Source organism: Falco peregrinus, chromosome Z (assembly GCF_023634155.1).
Source record: "Falco peregrinus isolate bFalPer1 chromosome Z, bFalPer1.pri, whole genome shotgun sequence".
NCBI classification, from domain to species: Eukaryota; Metazoa; Chordata; class Aves; order Falconiformes; family Falconidae; genus Falco; species Falco peregrinus.
In genome coordinates this window covers 65,576,071-65,597,214 of record NC_073739.1, presented here as the reverse complement: position 1 = coordinate 65,597,214, position 21,144 = coordinate 65,576,071, and the positions used below count along the sequence as shown (strand labels likewise).

Here is a 21,144-nt window from a genome sequence, read left to right as displayed (position 1 = left end):
ATAGATTAGAGGTCAAGGAACATAGGGCTAGATTTCAAAAATTCATTCTAAAGAATGCTGGAATTCAGCATTTCTTTGGACCAATGATTCCATTCTGCATAATCAAATGGATTGTAGTTGTTCAGTTGCCCTTAATGAAACTGTTTTCATGCTTCATGAAATTGCTTTTGTTTTATATGTGGATAACCTGGTAGAGAAAAGAGGTATGTTCCACTAGCATCTTCACATCATAAGCACAACAGATGTGCTGAAGGTTCAGATGAGCTGAGAGCAAGTTAACTTTTAACAGGTGGTTTCTAAATAGACTATAGACTTAAAAGTTACACCAATGCTGGTCTATTGATACACATTGGAACTTGCAACTCCGGTATAATATACCTCAAGAATTGAAAAATCAGGGTGTACTGAATTCCATCTCTTTTAATAGCTTCCTGAACTGTGCATTTTTCTTGTGTTTCTAGCTGAATGCCACATATTTTCAAGTTATTTCTATTTCTACTTGAACAGAAAACCTGAGCTTGTAGGCTTTGTTGCACAGTCTTGCCTGTTGCATGCAGAGTGAACGAGTGGGTCAGAACTACATCAAAACTCACATGGTTGGTTGTCTTTTATTTCTTTTTTCAGTAGCCAGGAGTATGATGGCACAGGCAGATGCTGAGTTTCATTTCAGAATCCAGGGTCACTGGCTGGCAGCTCTTCTAGGGCATTCATCCTTGAATTAATGAAACACCAAGACATGAAGTGGTATTTTTGTTCACTGCAGCTGTTGCATCATCATCATCATAATCTATTGTTGTTGTTGTTGTTATGATTATTATTATTATTATCAACACACAGGAGCAGTTAGTTTTCTTCTTAGTAACAGGAAGAGATGGTCTGAGGAACAGCAGTTCAATGAAAGTTCAAGTGGTTACTCACCTAACATGCACAAAAGATCTGAGATGTGGAACCACTTAGATATAGTAGTTAGACCAAGAAATCAATGAGGAGGTGATGAATCTTGGATGAATATTAGATTTATGTGTTAAGCTAGCCATCCGGGAGCTATTTAAACAAATTCAAATCATTTTGTCAACAGATGAAGATAGCAAGTAATCATTCATGGTATGGCTGCTATTCAGAGAGCAGTTGGGTTCCTGTCCTGCCTGTTTCCCCTGTCACATGGAAAACTTCATTCTGAATTTGTGTGGGGAGGCGTGAGCAGAAAAATCAGCCTCCTGGGAATTTACGTTTTTTAATAGCCTGTGAAAAGGGGCTGCTGGAGCCCCTTTTGTGACCCTCCACTTGTCTCCTCTGATGGCTTTCCCTTGGCCTTGTTCCCTGACTAAGCCAGGTGGCTGTGGGAAAGACGGTTTCATGCAGCTCCAGTCTACATTTAGACATGGGTACAGAGCAGAAGTGATACTATAAAAAGTTTCAACTCCAGTGAGAAGTTCAAATCTGCCGCTCATCCTGTAGAACCCTCTAGAGTGCTGCCCTTCCTCCTAAGCCCCCTTTTCCCCTCACACACAGGCAGGAAACATTTGCAGACTCTGAAACTGAGGTCACACCTAAGCCCCAGTGACTTTATTTTGCAGGCCCTTCATGGGCAGTAAATAAAGTGCTAATTATAGTTTTTACCTCCAGCTTTGTCAGAAAAGCACATGAAAGGACAGGTGGGGTCTGTGCTACAGAGGGACATCAGAGCTGGGCAGCTGGGGGATCAGCAGAGTGAACCTGTGGAAGTCACTGTCTCAGTGCTCAAGTGGTACAGTTCTTGCATATAGGGAAGAAGCAGTAAAAAAAATCTCATACACTGGGAAAGGACTTCAGAAGGGATACTCTTTGTTTCCCACTCCCCACAACTGCTTCTTCAAAAGGAGGAGAAAGGCTCTGGATATGACTGGCTTGCCCAGACTCTGCTGCTCAGTAGGTTCCTGCTAGATTCATTTCCCCCTCATTCAGCAAGTGCCACATCTACAATCTACACGTCTTTTAAATATCTCCAGGGACTTCCCTGGGCAGCCTGTCCCAATACTTGACAATCCTTTCAGTGAAGAAATTTTTCCTAATAACCAATCTAAATCTCCCCTGGCACAACTTGAGGCCATTTCCTCTCATCCCGTCACTTCTTACCTGGGAGAAGAGATTGACACCCACCTCAACACAACCTCCTGTCAGGTAGTTGTAGAGAGCAATGAAGCCTCCTCTCAGCCTCCTCTTCTACAGGCTAAACAACCCCAGTTCAAGCTGCTCCTCATAAGACCTGTGCTCTGGACCCTTCACCAGCCCCACTGCCCATCTCTGGACACACTCCAGCACCTCAGTGTCCCTCTTGCAGTCTGGCCTCACCAGTGCTCAGTACAGGGGGAGAATCACTTCATAGGTATCATAGAATCACAGAATGGACCTTAAAGAGCATCTAGTTCCAACTCCCTGCCATGGGCAGGGACACTTTCCACTAGACCAGGTTGCTCAAAGCCCCATCCAGCCTGGCCGTGAACACTGCCAGGGATGGAACATCCACAACTTCTCTGGGCAACCTGTGCCAGTGCCTCACCACCCTCATAGTAAAGAATTTCTTTCTAATAGCTCATGTAAATCTGTCCTCTTTCAGCTTAAAGCCATTACCCCTATCACTACATGTCATTGTAAAAAGTCCCTCTCCAGCTTTCTTGTAGGCCCCTGTAAGGTACTGGAAGGCTGTTATAAGGTCTCCTTGGAGCCTTCTCTTCTCCAGACTGAATGACCCCAACTGTGTCAGCCTGTCTTTATCTTTGTAGCGGAGATGCTCCAGCCCTCTGATCATCTTCATGGCCCTCCTCTAGACCTGCTCCCACAGGTTCACACCCTTCTTATGTTGGGGGCCTCCAAGCTGAATGCAGTACTCCAAGTGAGGCTTCATGAGAGCAGAGCAGAAGGGGAAAGTCATCCCCCTTGACCTGCTGGCCATGCTTCTTTTGATGCAGCGCAGGATACAGTCAGCTTTCTGGGCTACAAGCACACATTACTGGGAGATGTTGAGCTTCTCATCCACCAACGCCCCAAAGTCTTTCTCCTCAAGGCAGCTCTCAATCCATTCTCCACCCACCCTGTATTTGTTCTTGGGGTTGCCTTGGCCCAGGTGCAGGACCTTGCACTTGACCTTGTTGAACTTCATGAGTTTCACATGAGCCCACCTTTCAAGCCTGTTGGGGTCCCTCTGGATGGCATCCCTTCACTCCAGTGTGTTCACTGCACCACACAGCTTGGTGTCATTGGAAAACATCCTGAGGGTGCACTCGATCCCAGTGTCCATGTTGCCAACAAAGATGTTAAACAGCACTGGTACCAGAACTGACCCTTGAGGAGCACCACTTGTCACCGCTCTCCACTTCCCTAGTCCTGCTTGCCACACGGTTTCTCCTACAAGCCAGGATGCTGTTGGCTTTATTGGCCACCTGGGCACACTGCTGCCTCATGTTCAGCTGGCCACCAACCAGCAACCCCAGGTCCTATTCCACTGGGCAGCTTTCTGGCTGCTCTTCCCCAGGCCTGTAGCTTTACATGGAGTTGTTGTGACCCAAGTGCAGGACCTGAGACTTCACCTTGTTGCATCTCAAGATAGCATAACATTGGCCTTTACATAATCTATCCGGTGTCTGCCATAATGGTGGGATATATCTTGGAGAGCTGTGAACAGAGTGGGCAAACAGAGCATGGCATGCTAGCCAAGACATGGCATGGCAGTTTGTGCAGCAGTTCACGAAGAAAAAACAGTCACCCCACCAACTAAAGAGGTGAGTTCAGTTGGTGGTCATGAGCCCTTCAGAAGGAGCTTAGCTGTGGTATCCACTTGGCAGAAAGCTATGTGCTCTGCACTTGCCAGAATGGATGTGGCAATCCAGACAGAGGAGGACAGTATTGGGCTTCCCTGTGACAAGCTGTGGGATGACATGGGGTGCTAGCAAGAGCCTTCAGCCTGTTGATCTGGGATATTCTCGGTACACTGCAGCACACTTGAAATCTTACAGAGAAAAGTCAGGGGCTCCTGAGGGGCCAACAGGGAACCACCAGTGAAATACCTCGAAGGAATTAAGGGGTGTTCCTCTAAGAAGGTGATACAGCTGACAGCCCAGCTTGAAGTGCCTCTACACCAATGCACACAGCATGGACAACAAACAGGAGGAGCAGGAAGCTACCACACTGCTAGAAAACTATGACTGAATTGCCATTACAGAAACTTGGTGGGACAAATCTGATGACTGCAGTGTAGCTATTGATGGCTACAGGATGTTCAGAAGGAACAGGTGAGAAGAAGGGGTGGAGGGGTTATCTTCTACATCAAAAAATGGACAGAGTGTCTCTGAAGAATAGTTATGAGCAGGCTGGAAGCTTATGAGTAAGAATTGGAGACCAGAGAAACAAAAGGAATCTTGTGGATGGTGTTTGCTACAGATCGTCTGATCAAGGGGAGCCTGTTAATGAAACCTTCTTACTCCAGCAACAGGAGGCATTGCTCTCACAGCCTCTCACCCTGCTGTGGGACTTCAACCACGCCGACATCTGCTGGAAAAGTAGCATGGCAAGTTGTAGGCAATCCAGGAGACTCCTGGAGTCCATTGAGGATACTTTCTTAAGCCATGTAATAGACAGACCTGCAAGAAGGGATGTGATACTGGACCTATTGGTCACCAACACAAGGGAGCTAATTGGTGATGTCAAGATCAGAGGCAGCCTGAGCTGCAGTGATCATGCATTGGTAGATTTCACAGTCCTGAGGGATACGGATCAGGCAAAGGAAAAAGTCAGGACCCTGAATTTCAAGAAAAAAACTTTCAGCTGTTCAAGGAGTTAGTTAAGAAGACCAAGTTACTCTACAGCTTATTTGCCTCAGTCTTCACTGGCAATCTCTCCACACTTCTCGAGTGGATGGACTACAATGCAGGGTCTTCAGAGTCCCTCCCACTGTAAAAGAAGGTCAGGTTCTTGACCACCTGAGGAACATGAACATACACAAGTTTATGGGACCTGATGAGACGCATCCCAGAGTCATGAAGGAATGTTAGTTGCCAAGCCACTTGCCATTGTATTTGAAAATTCCTGACAGTCAGGTGAAGCCCCTGGTGGCTGCAAAAAGGGAAACATTGCTCCCATTTTTAAGAAGGGTAGAAAGGACAACCCTGGGAATTACCAACCTGTCAGCCTCAACTCTGTGCCTGGGCAGATCATGGAACAGACCCTCCTAGAAGATACACAAAAGCACATGGAAGACAGAGAGGTGATTCAAGACAGTCAGCATGGCTTCACCAAGTGTAAGCCTTGCCTGACCAATTTACTGGCCTTCTATGATGGAGTGACTACATCAGTGGAGAAGGGAAGAGCTATGGCTGTCATCTATCTGGACTTCTGTAAGGCCTTTGACACAGTCCACCACAACATCCTTCTTTCTAAATTGGAGAGACAACTTTGATGGATGAGAAACTATTTGGATGGTTACATCCAGAGAGTAGCGGTCAATGGCTCTGTCCAGATGGAGATCGGTGACAAGTTGTGTCCCTCAGGGGTCCATACTGGGGCAAGTACTGTTTAATAGCTTCACCAGTTACATAGACAGTGGAATCAAGTGCACCCTCAGCTGATTTGCAGATGACACCAAGCTGAGTGGTGCAGTTGACATGCCTGAGGGATGGGATGCCATTCAGAGGGACCTGGACAAGCTTAAGAGGTGAGCCCATATGAACCTCATGAGGTTCAACAACGCCAAGTGCAAGGTCCTGTACCTGCAACCCCTGGTATTAATACAGGCTGGGGGGTGAAGGAATTGAGAGCAGCCCAGTGGAGAAGGACTTGGGGGTACTGGTGGATGAAAAGCTGGACATGAGCTAGCAATGTGTGCTCGCAGCCCAGAAAGCCAACCGTATCCTGAGTGCATCGAAAGAAGTGTGGCCAGCAGGTCAAGGGAAGTGGTTCTGACCCTCTACTCCACTGTCGTGAGACCCTCACCTGGAGCACTGCACCCAGCTTTGGAGTCCCCAGAACATGGCAGACTGTTGGAACAGATCCAGAGGAGGGTCATGAAAATGATCACAGGAATGGAGCGCATCTCCTGTGGCACAAGGTGTAATGGTTTTAAACTAAAGTAGTTTCAGACTAGAAATAAGGAAGAAATTATTTACTGGGAGGGTCATGAAACACTGAAACATGTTGCCTAGAAAGGCTGTGGATGCCCCATCCCTGGAAAGATTCAACATCAGATTGGATGGGGCTCTGATCTAGTTGAAGATGTCCCTGCTCACTGCAGGAGCAGTTGGACTAGATGACCTTTAAAGATTACTACATGACCTTTAAAGGTCCCTTCTGGCCCAAACCATTCTGTGATTCTGTGATTGTAAATATTACTTTTTGTAGCAAAGATGGTACCTTTTGTGTGCCTGCCAGAACTGGTGGTTGATCACAACTGTAATGATGCATACAGACCAGGATGCTGAATTTGCTGCTACACGCTACAACTTTTTTGAGTTGTGCTGCAAAGCCACTTGAGTTGTGTGCCCATAATTTTTAATTTAGCTCAGATGAATGTGGATTTGTTTCTAACTGCAGAATTAAACATGATGCATTATGAGCTCTTTAGTAATACAAATGTGTTAAATGGTCTCTGTAACCCAGAAGGTTAAACACTTGCCACCCTCTTGACTGGAAGAGGACAATGCTGAGAACTTTCAGAGGTATCAGGATTTAAAAGACTTAATCCAGAAATATTGAAGGGGTTATTTGGAAGATCTGCTTTGGTTAATTCAATGTGTATGGCATTGTTGCTTATCCAGCATCTCCCTGTACCTCACCTTCTTCTGCAGCATGGCCACCACTGGTATTAATCTTTTCCATCTCGTGGGTGAGTGTTAAAGAATGTGGTCAGGGGTGAAGGACTGCCAACATGAATGAGGCTGTAGAAGTTTTACTGTTCAGTTGCAGACTGACTTTTAAACTGACTTTGTAAGTGTGTGGGTGGTCCTGGCTCTGAACGTGTCTAAGAAAAAAATGTTCCTGTTCAGAGGCAGAATGAACTTGCATCCTTGTTTTTCCTAACACATTTCAGATATGTGGCATCAAGCACCACAAGCCAGCTACTTTCAGATGTCACTGTAGCATAATTTACAATAATGCAGCCAGACTGATTTTGCTATAATCATTAATTGTGTAGGACTGTTTGCTACCTTCCCTGTGGACCTCAATTATTTAAATATTAGAGGCTCAGACTGCATTCTAGATTGCAATTTTGTCTTTCAAACAACAGAGAGACCAAAATCAGTTTTAAGATTCATCATTAAATATGGTGAATTATTTTTAAAGCAGCTGCTATCACCAGAAGACACTTAATGGGAGAACATCCAAGCAATGGTGATCTAGGCAGATCTGTAGGACACAGATCTATAAATTCAGCAAAAGTGTTTCAGTCTGTTTGTACTAACAACTGGTCTAACACTGATCTTGTATAGGCTGATACAAATACATGAATCCTTATGGCTATGAACAGTAAGGCTTTAATACTAAAATGTATTTAGCTCTCCAATTGTAATTGGTTATTTCCAGCTTTCCTTTCCTTTTTTGAAAACCTTATATATGAGAAAATAGCAAAGCTGGCAACAAAGTTTGGTGTCTTTGCCTTTGGAAATACGAATATTGAAGTGTAGTCTTCTGTGTGAGTCCTGGCACCAGTAATGGTAACAGGCATTTCAGGCAGCTATGACTGTGCCCAAACGTGTGCTCACCTTCCCTCAGTGAGTGTAGCAGCTGTGGAGCAAGGTGTCAGGGATGTTACTGTGGACACCTGCACTGGCTTCATTTGCCACTGTTTTGACAGAAAGTCTCAAGTGTCCCTGGTAATTTGAGAAGTGACAATATTGTTCCTTATGGCCTTACCTGCAAAATAACTTTAAAAGTAACTTAGAAATACTGCCTTTACAAGAAAAAAATTCTGGAAAAGTCTGAGGAAGTGGTTTTATGAGGGACATTTGGACATTATGTGTAAAAGGGACAAGCACTGTAACAGTTTCTGTAGCAGCAGTCAAAGAGGGGATTTCAGTTTTCTGAACCTTGGGAAGAAGTAATTTTCTCCTAAAGAAAGACAAAAAGTGACGATAAGAGGGACAGGTTGTTGTAGCTCTAACTGACCAAAATGTACTGAACTATTTCATTCTTTTTGCCCCAAAAGAATTTTATTCCACTGTCACAGTAATTTTGTTTTATGACTAAGGTTATCTTGTTAATGAGCCTGCAGTTTGGTTTCCAGTAATGAACCAAGTCTCGCTCAAAGTGATGTCTGTAAAAAGGTAGAGACAAGAATGCACACAGCTGGGAAAATTTCCACTAAGATGTCTCTCAAATGTTCATTATAATTTCTCATTACTCTTCCAGGCCTACTTGCAATACAACTGTAAAAGATAAATAATTTCCCAAAGGCATGAAGTTGCTGTTCTATTTTGATTCCTCAACCATAGTACTATTTTCGGGAGAGCTGTTTTTGTAGAGTTACAATCAAGAAATAACACCTTCCTTTGCCTCAGATAGGACTTCACTGGTGTTTGCTTGGGGTAATATTAATGTGCTGGGTGTCAACTGTTCTGTTCAAATGGTTCACACTGCTGTTCAGCAAATGTGGAAGAATTCAAGGTGTTTTGGAAAAAGGGAGATACTCACCTCCCTATAACAGCTTCAACAGTGAAAATAAACTTTGCCTTCAACTTCTACTGTGAACTGAGACAGGAAAAAGGTGAAGGAAAAGAAAGAGACCACAGTTACTCAAAAAGAGAACAGCAGACTTGGAAGAATGACAAAATGACACTTACTATTTGTACATAGCATTTGGAAAAAGAAACAACAACGACAAAAGCAAAAAGGCAAGAAAACAGAGAATGTTCACAGTTCTGCACTGAATAGTTTCTTTGTCTGGCAGCATTCTTACAGGAACCCACAACTACCCAGGCAAAAACCAATCTTGACATAGCTGTAAATGCAGTAGCACTACATATTTTTTAAAAAATAAGGTCTGTCCTTTTTGCCATTCCCATTCCCTCAAAGGGAATTTCTTGTGTATTTGTTACTTTACTGACATTTTCACTTTCTTCTGATGCTGGGTGAATGACCCTGTTTCATCAAAATAATGGTTGTAAGAAAGGGTGCTTGCAAATGCAGTATTTTTAACCAAGAAGAATCATTCTAGTCATGCATAACAACTCCATTTCAATTTAAGGAATTAATTTTCATTAAGAACTCAGTTTATATCAGACAAAATTTTTCACTGTAGCTGAGTGGTTTGGTTGTGATAGCATTCACTACTACTGAGTGGTGTTGATCTAGGGAAAAGGAAAAGACATTCTTTCTTCTGTCATTTGGATATAAGCAGTAACAGAAAACAAATATGTCACTAAGTTACACCCCAACAATGAAATAAGTGAAGCTCCTCTTTCATATTGCTTTGAGTGCTTCAACGTAAGAGAATAAACTGATACTGAAAATCATAAAAATTCTGGTGTCCCTATCTGATATTATTGTACAAGCAAGAAGTCCCACAGCAAATCTAGGCAGAGCCTTGCTAACAGATGGAAGAAAGACAACGAGGAAAATTCTTCTTGTTTAGAGATAGGAACTTCTGTTTATTGGTCTGGGTGAAGATAACCTATTTAAAGATGGCACCTGGTAGTTAAATATCCACAAAGACTTCTGTTAAGACACAGCTTCCCTAGGGACAAAAGTGTGCTTACTTCCCATAGAAAGTGAGGACAATTTATCAGCTAGACATGCCTAAGTTAAGCAAGTTTTCCCTCTGTCTCAGGCTTTTTCACAGGAAGGACAGGAGAAATATTGTCTTCACAGGTAACAATTCTAGTTGTCTTGTTACTGTACATACGTCACTGTGCTAATAGCTCATACAAAAATGTGTCGCCAGAAGCTGCCAATCTGAAGGGGCCTGGAGGGAAAGCTGGAGGACACTTCATCTTCACACAGCCCAAAGAAGCTTAGTCCTCAGCACCTGCAAGTCTGCATGTCAAACACGTAATTCTTTGTTTGCTGCCCACCCTAGAAAATATGTGGTTATGCAGATGCAAAATTAATTTATTACTAATAACAAAGAACAACCAAGTGGCAGTTTTTGCTGCAACTTACCTCAGCTTCTGCAGAGGAGCCCAAGCTAGCCCTGAGGGACCTGATTCACACTTCTGAGCCCAGGACCCCATGGTGGCCCAGTGCTTCCCCTGCCCTTCGGGACCTCTCTGCACCACACTGCACCATGACATGCAGATGGTCTGTGTCTGCTCCAGGACTCCCAGCTGGCAGTAATATCCCACAGCATGTACCAACATGTCTGAGCATGTTTTCAGATGTTAAAGAACAGTATCTAAACTAGCTTTACTGCTATATGCAGGACACAGATAAGCCTGCCTCTTCAGTTCCTTCTGCCACTTACTCTGTAGGTACGTAGTATAAACTGCAGCTTAACTTAATCAGGAGCAGCTCCAGCATGATGTGTAGGGGGCAGACAGATTTCCTGAGATGCTTCTGCCTCTGCCTTGCTGCACTGGTGCCAGGAGCAGCCACAAGAGCCCACAGGGGCCCTGGCTGTCTTCCATACACTCATCTTTTCATACATACATTGAAAAACTAACAGTGGCACCAGGCACAGCCTCAGAGGGCCTTTTTATGTCAGGTTCCTGCAAGGTTGCTCTCCATTCCCATGGCACATTTTTTTTATGGTTATGTTCTCAGCATTTCCTGAGGCAGTGGTAGTCCTACCCTTAGAGTGGCCTCTGCTGAAACACCATTTTGTAGTACTGTATTGCCATTGCCTTGAAAGCCTTCTCAGGCCTGTCCTTTAAGCTGGAAATATTCTTGTGTGCTGGTCTGAAAGTAGTGCCTTTAATTGCCCTCAAATTTCTCCTTGTGAGGTACAAGGTGCCTCCAGAAAACTGCTGTACAGGGATGGCGGAGCAGAAAGTCAATGTGATAATTTCACAGGTCTGAGCAAAAAAGGAAAAGACTGTCAAGTGAGAGGTGCTGAGTACCGGACACTTTGTTATTTCCCCAAACTGGGACAAAAAATTTTATTCTTTGATGCCTTCCTCATGAAAGAAAATAATTGTTTCTAAAAGTGGTATCAAAATGGCTACCTTTGATTTTGCTGTTTGCATCTGTTGCACAATAACCACTCTCAGGAAATTTTCAGCCAGGGCTAATCATTGATATCTCCTGTTGATTAAGGACACTTTGACTCCAAGTCTTTTTTAGGTTTAATACACTTTCACAAATGCACACAAAAGAGCCTAAGTCCATGATTTGGTGCTTAGGGGCATTTCATAGTAGCGAACCATCCCTCCACTTCTCTTCCTGAAGACTACAATTTTTTCCCCTTGTTAACATTTGAGCCTGTGAGCAGTTTGGAGGTGGATGCTTCTCATACAGGCCAAGATTTCCAGGAAAGACCAAAGATTATGGAGGTCAAATGACAGATACTTTAAAAGGAGGGGACTTTCAGTGGGTGTTCTGCACTTCAGAACAAGCGAGGTGGCTACACCAAGGCCACAAAACAAGAAAGCACTATACTTTATTCAGCTTCTTAAATCTTGGATGATCTGTTGCAAATCCAAAACAAATCCCCAGAAGTCACTTGGCTATGCAGAACTAGCTGAGGGAAAAAAGGAAGGCAATTGGACTGTTTATTTAAACTAACACCTGCTTTTCTTTTTTTTTTTTTCCCAACTTTTTATTGAAAGGAAACTGCTGCAGGGAGGGACCTTTATCCTGAGGATCCTATCACATCTAGTGTTGCACACAAAGCTTAGGCTGGAAAGTGGCAAAAACAGATGCAAAATTTGCAATAATATCAACCCATGACCTGTCACTATTTTGCTGACAGAGAGAAAAAGAGCTGCTCCAAGAGGAAGTAATGCCTTTTGCAGTCAGAAGAAGAGGTAGTTGACACCAGTCCTGACCAGAGCAGAAGTTTGCTTTTAGCCACAACTAGCTCCTCGTAGGAAATGGTGGCATTTTGCAGGCCCATCCCAGTGCAGTGGAAAAATCTGATCCTGCTTGGAGTGTGTAACAGCTTTGTGCTGTTTCTTAATGTGAGTCAGGCGCATCCAAATTTCTGGCATCAGCTGAGGTTCCCCCAGAAGGTTTATTCTGAGCTCCCTGTGCAATGAAGTAAGAGGGGTGCATATGTCAGTGTATTAAAGGTTCTGCGTGCTGTGAAACCCAGTTAAGGAAGTTTCTCACAGGCTTCCCATGCTCCAGCAACCCCACAATGGCACAAAAGCCTGGTGAGAAGCATGGCTTTGATTTCAGCTGACAAGTAATAGAGCTTTAAGTCAAATTTACCTCTCTTTAAAGCATAATTTAGCAGATTGCTGTTCACTCTTGTTATTTCAGTGATGCAGAACAGAAGAGCACCAATTCAAAGATCAGGAGCTGCCTCATTATGAACTCTTACTGAAACTGAAAATACTCCCTAACAATTAGATGACTGCTTAGATGCTGCCATATAGATAACAAACAATGGAGTACAGGCAATTATCTCTCACACCGGTATTGATAACACAGACACTTTCTGCACACCTTGAACTGCTAATAATTCACTATAAGCTCACACAGTTCAAGCATGCCTCATTGGATCTCGATGTTGATTAAGAGGATATCATCTAATCATCAAAATATGTTTTTCCACTGAACAGCTTGATTGATGAACATGTTTTAGAAGATGATTACTCTCTGTCAAAAAGCCTACGGTTTCAAGTGAAAAAAAAGCATGTTGCATGAATTTACTGATATACTATAATAAATATTTCTAGATATGTCTGGTTTTTTTACATCCACTCCTTTAGCACAAATTGAGGTAGAAAACTGGAATATCAGCACTGGACACAGTGAGGCTTTATTCAAAACCAGAAGTAGCTAAAGAGGAAAACTTAGTATGCTGCACTTTTGTATGTCTGAAACCAACTACACATAGGTAAATTCTTACAGTTCAGGATCCATTTATATCTTAAGATCTCTCCTCTATCTGACAACAGGGATATCAGTTGGGATCGTGGGTTCAGGACATAGGTGCTTATTGACCAGAAAATGCATATTTGACCTGACAAGGAAAGGCTAAATTTTCTCACAGTAAAGTGTGTTTTTTTAATAAATCATCTAAGTTCCTTGAGAACCATGATTAAGGTGATTGTTTGCCCAGAAAAAAATAATACTGCCAGAAAGACTGAATTCTAATTAAAAAGAAGCATTTATGTTTGCATTCCAATGAATTTATTCCTCAGTATTGCTTGGTTCTCACCCAAGAAGAACAATAAGATGTATTGGTAGATATGTTAGTCAACTCCGAGAAAAGCTCAGGTTTCAGCTACGCCCATTTAATGGTACTTGAGGATCAGAATAAACCAACTAAGATGTAATTTTATAGTAATGAAATGTTATTTTTGTTGAGAGTAGAGCAATCAATAATACACGGGTTTTAATGGTCAGTACTAACTCCCTCTGGCTTCTTACACATCTAAAAACTATCAAAATGCCGAAGCCACTCATTAACAGTTCAAACTGAATGAATTATTGACATGAAGGAGCAATCCATATTATTAACCGCTGCAGTTAAATGCAACGAGGACTGAATCCTAATGGTTTACCCATTTAAAATGGACAAATTTAACAATTGTTTATTTCCAAAGCTTGACCAACAGTGAAAAGTTCAGATCAGCGGCATTTTGGCATAGGCAGAAGTTGATTTAAAAGCTGTTAACAGGATGCCAGACATAATATTTCACTGTACCTTGTACAAACACTATTTTCCCTAACTGCCATAGAGTAATTTTAGAATTAAAAAACCAGCCTCCACAATATAAAATGTCAAGAAGGGCAGTTTATTATTGTTACAAACAAGTTATGAATGTGGAAACTCAAGCATGATTTAAATGACTGTACCAATTCACAGCAGAATCCCATCCAGAAATGTTCCCTTGTTTCAGCCTAATGGTCAGGTAAGCGGATTTGTATTTCTCACTACCAGTATTTATTATTCATTAGTTATCTTTCTCACCTACAGCCTTCCAGAAGTATTCAATTATAGCGACAGAGAGAGAGAAGAAGTAGAATATGCTGACTTCCATTGGTATTCCAGTCAGTGTTACCAGCTTGGTCCAGATACAACTTTCATTTCCTACCTGTTGCTATGAAAGCAGAGAAATGGTACAACACACCTTTTCTATTGGAGTAACACAAAAGAATATTCACCAGAGCACTCCATCAACAGTGGAATGTCAGTCCATCTGGAAATTTGTTTGCCATGTGAAAGAGGGACAGAGAAAAGGATAGACGCATAGCAGGCAGATTCAAAAAAGACCTGAATATCATTGTTTCAGAATGAACAGTGCAAGAACTAAGCTCCCTCCCAGGAATTTGTGCAGCCAGTACTTATGCAGCAGATAACCTCAGCTGACCTTTCTAGCATTCAAAGGGTAATGGCTTTGCTGAGATGAACCAGTATCGAACAATTTTTCCAGTGTGTCAGGCAAAACAAACTCTTGGTTGACACTATCTCTGCTGTCTTCCTTCACCTTACGTAGCTGTGGCAGAAGCATATGAGAGACCAGTTGCAAGCAAATGCTTTGCTAGTTTCGTTCGGATTCCATTACATCCTTCTTTCATTATATCTGAACAATAACTTGTTCTAAACCTGCCTGATGGGGGATGGGAAAAGTGATTAACCTTTAAATATTTGGTGTCATAGTATAATTGGTGTCCCCCTTTCCCCCTTCATGACTATTTCAAATGCATGCTATTAAAATCTCTTTATTACCTCAGGATTTATTTCTAACTTATTCTAAACCAAACAGTTTCAGAGACAGGTAAGTTTCCCAGTGCCAACAGTGTAGTTATTTCTCACCTGTTTGCAAACCCCAAGAACTTTAAAGCAGAAGAATTAATAGTTAACTGCCTTCTAAACCTTATGTTGCCTAGGATATTACTCTTAGCAGATGTAGAGTAATACATGTTTCATTACAACACAATTATCTGAACTCTGGCTCGAATCAAGAAACCACTAGTTTTCTTACGGCCTCAAAGAATAAACACATTTTCTTCTGAAAAAAAAAAATAAATGTACATATTGCTCAGCTTCAGCTAGGCCCACGATATGCCTTCTATATTTTTATTACTACTATTTTTGTATTTTGGGAAATGCCCAAAACAAGCGCTTCCATCCCTGCATTGGTACAGTTTTGAAGTGATGAAAGCTGACTCAACTGACTTCTGTGTATAGGGCAAATTAACAGGATCACACCAGAGAAACATTTGATCTACTATAAATTTAAGCATACCCACTGTGCCTCATTAATAACTGTTATTTGATATGAAGGTAAGTACAAGCTTCCTGACCCTGGAAGCCCCTCTAGAAAGCAGTTTCTGTGAGAGCTGAGCCTACTGAACCAAAGGTTCCCAGGTCCTTAGCACATCACCCTTCCTCTGTTGACAGGTGGGAGCTGGGTGCATTAAGTGGGACAGGACACCTGATTCAGCATTGGACTGCAGCATAGAAAATGTAAAGCCTCGCCGGCCCCATCATGCAGCAGCTGAGGGAGCTGCAAAATGGGGGCAAGTGGAGGGTCTCTGATGTCAGCCTGGCATAAAAACCATTTCCCTGATACATTGTTTTGGTGTACAGGATACTGACTCCCAGCACCTGCTGCATGCCTGCCTTTTCAGACTGTGCTTCCCCTGCTTTGCTAGTCCTCTCCCCAGCCCCCTCTTCCCCTCTGTCCTGCTTTTCTTTTACCAGGCCAGATGCAACTTACTCTTCTCCACGCAAGGACAAACTGCACATCTGAGGAGACAGTTGCTCCCTGCAGGGTCACCTGCAGAGCCAGGAAAACAGTCCACTGCAGAAGGGACACCAATGCTCTGTGTAAGTATGCCAAAATGCCTCAGAAGATTCTCTCTTCTTCACTTCTCTGCTGAACTAATTACATGGCTAGAGTCTCTTACTGTTGTTCTCGGGGAAGCCATGGAACAAACTAGACAATTGAAGCCACAGAAGTGGCAAATGTCCTGTGTCCTATTCACCTGCTCTTCCTGCCCTAGGAAGGATGTGGGTTGATCTTGAGAGGAAAGATATCAGATGAGTTCTGTTTCTTTCTTTTTCCAAAATCAGCTGCTAAGTGAAATAACAAAGTGTGCACAGGAATACTAACAGAGCTTTGTTTTTCCTCCTCATTAAAAGCCAGCAGCTGCTTAGTGTTTCACAGAGCAAGATAAGAAATGTGACATTTGTGGCTATTCACACGCATTGATTTGTTTTAGTTTATTATGTTCTCAACTGAATTTCTTAGTGCTTTGGAACTGGAAAAAAGCCCAAAGAATATCAAAATAGTGAAATTGCTAGGAAAAAAATATCAAGTAAACAAACTGTGAGTTAATAGTTCTTCTTATAAAGTGGCTTTGCTGACAAGAGAATTAAAGCAAGATGATGTTGGCAAACAGGATGTTGTGTCAACTGTGCAAACTTTTTCTGTGCTCATATACAATCACTTAGTAGTTGGATAGGATCTTCTTTCTACGTTTCATGGAGAAACTCATTTATAGGTTGAAAAGAAGATGAGTTTTTTTAAACTGCACAGTATTTAATCAAAAATCTTTCAATATTCCAAATAAGGTTTTCTGTCTGCCTCACAACTATTTCCAACTCTTCTTGATTTTTCAGAGATTTCTTATTTTGTTGGATACACTTCATTGCTTCCTTCTTCAGAACAGATCTATTCTGCCCTTGGGCTCTGCTTTATTATAGATTGTTTGGAAAAAGAAATAAATAAAGACTGGGGGGGGGGGCAGGAATGAGAGAAGTTGATATTGTCCTCAGTTATGGTTTGATTTGTCTAGCTTCATAAATTTCTTGAGACCCCTTATAGTTTAGTTATCATCTCTTGAGAAGACCCTTGCTGATCATGGCTCCATCTCCACCAGTGAGGAAAAAATATATTTCTATGGATCTCCAACTAAACCCACTTCCTGAATCATATGGGCAGTGCCATGAGTTACCACATAGCGAATGCACAGTCTCTATATTGTTTTGGCATATATGTAGATTTAATGGGAAAGGGAAGCTGAGGAAAACCTAAAAAGATCCCATCCTCCTTCCATTGTTTCCTTTTGCCCTATTCCTGTGCTACCTTCTGGTCATATAAAACAATATAAAAGCACATCCTCTCTGCTCTCATGCCAGCCTACTCATGTTGTAGCTGTATTTATTCAGTCCTCATGTAACAACCACCTAAGTAGCTTGTGTCCAAGGTATATCACACAGAGCAGACTCAAGCCTCCTTTTATCTTTGAATCAGTAAAACAAACATTTCTGTTTGAAACATAATCTATTTTCCCCACAATCAGAGTCAGTGGAATTAGAGTGGGCTGGAGACCAAAGTGAAAAAGGAAGATTTGCTGTCATGTTCACAAACTAAAGAAAAGCCAATATTAGGGTAACTTCTGAACAGTACACTTGCAAGGGGTTAGGCAATCACTGACTTTCATGGAAAGGCTTTTGTGGTCCCTATGTCACAAATGTCCCCCAGAAGATGAAATGGGTTCATATTGGCCGAAGAGCCATGAGGAAAAGTGTGGCTTCCAGTTTGTTTACGCTTAGCACAGAAAGCTGTTTACAAGGATATGAACTGAAGATGTTTCCAGCAACGCTGCCCTCTTAGTCATGAAAGAATTGCAGAGCCCCAGACCTCACCGGAGCTCTCTTCTTGGATCCTAGTTAACACACTTAGCCACTTTATAAACTCTGTTTATAAATTCCCTGTTATAAAAGCAGTGGTGCACACCAGATTATATTTCGAGAGGACTAATTTTCTACAAGCAAGACCATAGCATTATTTGTAGTCAGCTTTTGGACTCATGTTTTTCAATATTGTCTTCAGCATGTCAGAATATAACAGTACTGCCTATTATTTGACATTATGCCAAGAACAAAGGTATTGATATGAAAAAGGCACTATGTGAACTATTTTTTTGCTGATATACCACATAAACAGCCCTCCATAAAGCCAAGGGAGGGGAGCAGAAGAGACTGTTTACTTTGACCCAGTCTAAATGGTAGTTTTTTTCATATAGGAATCTATGTCTCCCACAACTTCTGCTGTGGACATGAAGGATGCGGGCACTGTATGTTTGTATTATGGTAGTGAATAGAGATCCCCTAATGTGGGACCTGGGTGTGCTCATCACTCATTTTCTCTACACCAAAGTGCTTCCATCTGATTGCAAACAAGATGCAGAAGTGATTTGATCCACTGCTAGGAAAACGCTGACTAAATAAGAAAAAGAAAAAAGAAAAAAACATGCACAAGGAGAAAGTGCTGAGGAAGGTGGGTTTATCATGTTATATTAAAGCTGTATTTTGCTATAATTCTGGAGACTGTGATTTGTCAACAAATATGGGATAGTCCCTGTTCTTGGTGAAAATCTTACCAGAAAATTAATTTACTTGAAAGAAAAGGTTACCTTTCCTATAACACATTTCACACATGCATAACATTTCTATCCAAATATCCCTATCAATAACTTTCCACATATTTGGGATGGACCATTATCCAGAAGGAAATTTCTTCTAAATTATGAACCTAAACACATAACTTCTTGTGTGTTCTGGTGTATTCTTATATCTACATGTGGGGTAAGCAGGTACTGCCTGAAAGCAACATGCAAATACAACTTTTCCATGTTAGCTTATCAAGCTCTTTGCTCGCCTGGCATGTGTTTCCATGGTCTTAGACTGAGTCTGGGAATGTTCTGTGTTACTCACTTGGTTGTGTATGTTATGGCCCTGAGTCCTGCTGGGAGTTCTTAAACCCAGAGAAACAGAGATGGAGATAAAGGGTGTAGCTCTGACTGCTAATAGAGCTTTTGATGTCAGTGGAGTGTGTCATACTCCAAACCAGCAGTTGTAGCTCAGATGAGAACAATTCTCAAGGGAAAGAATAAAGTGGTGGTGTGCCTCTACACAGGGCCAGGGCCATAGACCAGACAGCCACAAGTTCTCTACTGGAGAAGGTAGGTCCTTAGGAAATACAGAGGTGGTAAGTGCTTGGAGGAGACTGTATGTGGGGACACAGTTGTTTTATCTGGCATTTTGACTGCAGATGTGGCCAATCCTGATGCCTTTGATGGCTTTTTTTGATGAGAAGACATACCATATATTCTAATCTGATGAAGTTGTGTTCTTTCTTGGCACGGAATCTGTCTTCCTCCCCAGAATCTCACCTGCTCAGAAGACAGGATAAAATAGGTTAATTTCATATGAAGTCTAGAGAATAACTTGGTGTTTCTATTTATTTGCAATCTTGGGACTTTTCCTTTGGCTTTTCTATCTGCTTTAGTCTCTATGTACCGTAATTCTTGCTAAAGTACAGTTTTTACTTCACAGGATGTTCTAACATGAGCGGTAAAACTTCACTCCAGCAACTAAATTTAAGTCCATAAAGGAATGATTAGGTTTTATATATATACAAAACCAAAGCTTGAGTCCATAATGATTCATCTACTGTTGTACACACCTCCAAATTAGAAGTGGAAACATGAAATACAGGGAGCAATTAGTTGATGACTAATAGAGACTAATGATTTTGCTAAAACAAGACAAGAAGACAGTTTTAGTGTCATCTTAGTTTCAAGTAGACTTCACACATGTACGACTTGTCAGCTGAAGCTTGCTATGGAATGAATTATACATTGAAAATTAGTTGAGAGGTTTCTTGGAGGTCCTGAAGTGCATGTTCCTACTAAGGGTATTTGAGGTGGGCAGAGAAATAACCATTAATAAGTCCAATTCCAAAGAAAGTCTAAATACTAAGGTTAAAACAACATAAAGTTGTATTTATGATCTTGCAGATAACCAGAAACAACAACGTAGAAAGGAGTGAACTGCCATTTTTAATCTTAAACAAAGGTTTAAAACACCATCGTAACAACCATTATTTAAATGTCAGTGTCGTCTACTAATTTGATTAAAAACTTTATGGGAGTTTCTGCACATTCTTCTGTGATTGACATTTCATGTGGGGGCCTGGAATGAGCAGCGGTTTGGTGAATGTAAATTCTTTCCCATCATCTAAAGAAGCAAAAGTTGCAGAGGTAGTTGAGACCTTGAGAGGGAAGCAAGCCCCGGTGCTTTTATTAAAGCATGGAGACGGCATTTGAACTGCTGTACGTTCTGGTCCAAAAAGCATGTTACTGTCACACTTCAAATGTGGAGGGAGTTCATGGAGCATACAGAGCTTGGGATTGCATGGCTGTTTCCTATAACTTTTCATATGAAAAAGATTTACTTCCTAGCATGGTCAGATCAGTGAAACCACATCAGTGTGCAGTACCTGCCTACAAAGTAAGGCAATGTCAAGGAGGTACTACTAATAGGTTATATGTTACAGATGTCACAAGGTCTCAAGGGCATTGGCAGCACCACTTTCTGAATGTTCATAGCAAAAAGTGCAGCCGTGGAAAAAGCTCAGGGAAATTCCACAAAAATTACCTTCCTGAGAATAAGTAGTGAAGAAACAGGAGGGACTAAAAGGATTTCCAAGTAATCAGTACTATAAAAATGTATAGGAAATACAGACTCAGTGGCAGAGCAAACCGATCCCTTCACTGATCTCATGTGTTATGTTTCTACTATTTTCTCTTCACATGGTAGCTAAGGTAAAGAAAATCCTAATACATTGTATTACAAGGGAACACGCTATTTTAAGGCCAGTTTGAGTCTTTAATCCATGAGGTCTCAGCTTTGTCCCAAAACAGAATGAAAAACTAGCTGAAAAAAACCTTGAAATCGTCTGTGAAGTTGAGTTCTTTTCTAGCCAGCCTTCCTGCTCGTAATCCCTGTGCCAGGAGCAGGCAAAATGCTATGAATGCAAGAACAGATGGCATCCAGGTGATCTGAGAGCGAGGAGAACATAATGAATAGCTTGTCTGAGCCAAGTGAAAAACAACGGAGAATTTTAATGAAAAGTCACCCACATGTGCTCCTCCCCTCTTCCCTTTGATGTCTGGATGATGTGTTGCCATATTAATGGTGCAGGCCAAGACAGGTTCTTTTTCACAGGCTTCAGCAGAAGGCATCCAAGCCCCACTTCAGATGCCCCTTTCCTA

At 41.9% G+C, this 21,144-nt stretch overlaps 1 long non-coding RNA gene across 1 annotated transcript in view; it reads right to left on the bottom strand.

The window, feature by feature from the left end:
- Positions 1–274: 274 nt before the first annotated feature.
- The window catches only part of LOC114013440 (uncharacterized), a 43,413-nt gene continuing 22,543 nt past the window's right edge, over positions 275–21,144 (bottom strand). The window contains exon 3 of the long non-coding RNA XR_003556397.2: positions 275–712. This is a non-coding gene — a long non-coding RNA (uncharacterized LOC114013440). The remainder of the gene's footprint in view (positions 713–21,144) is intronic.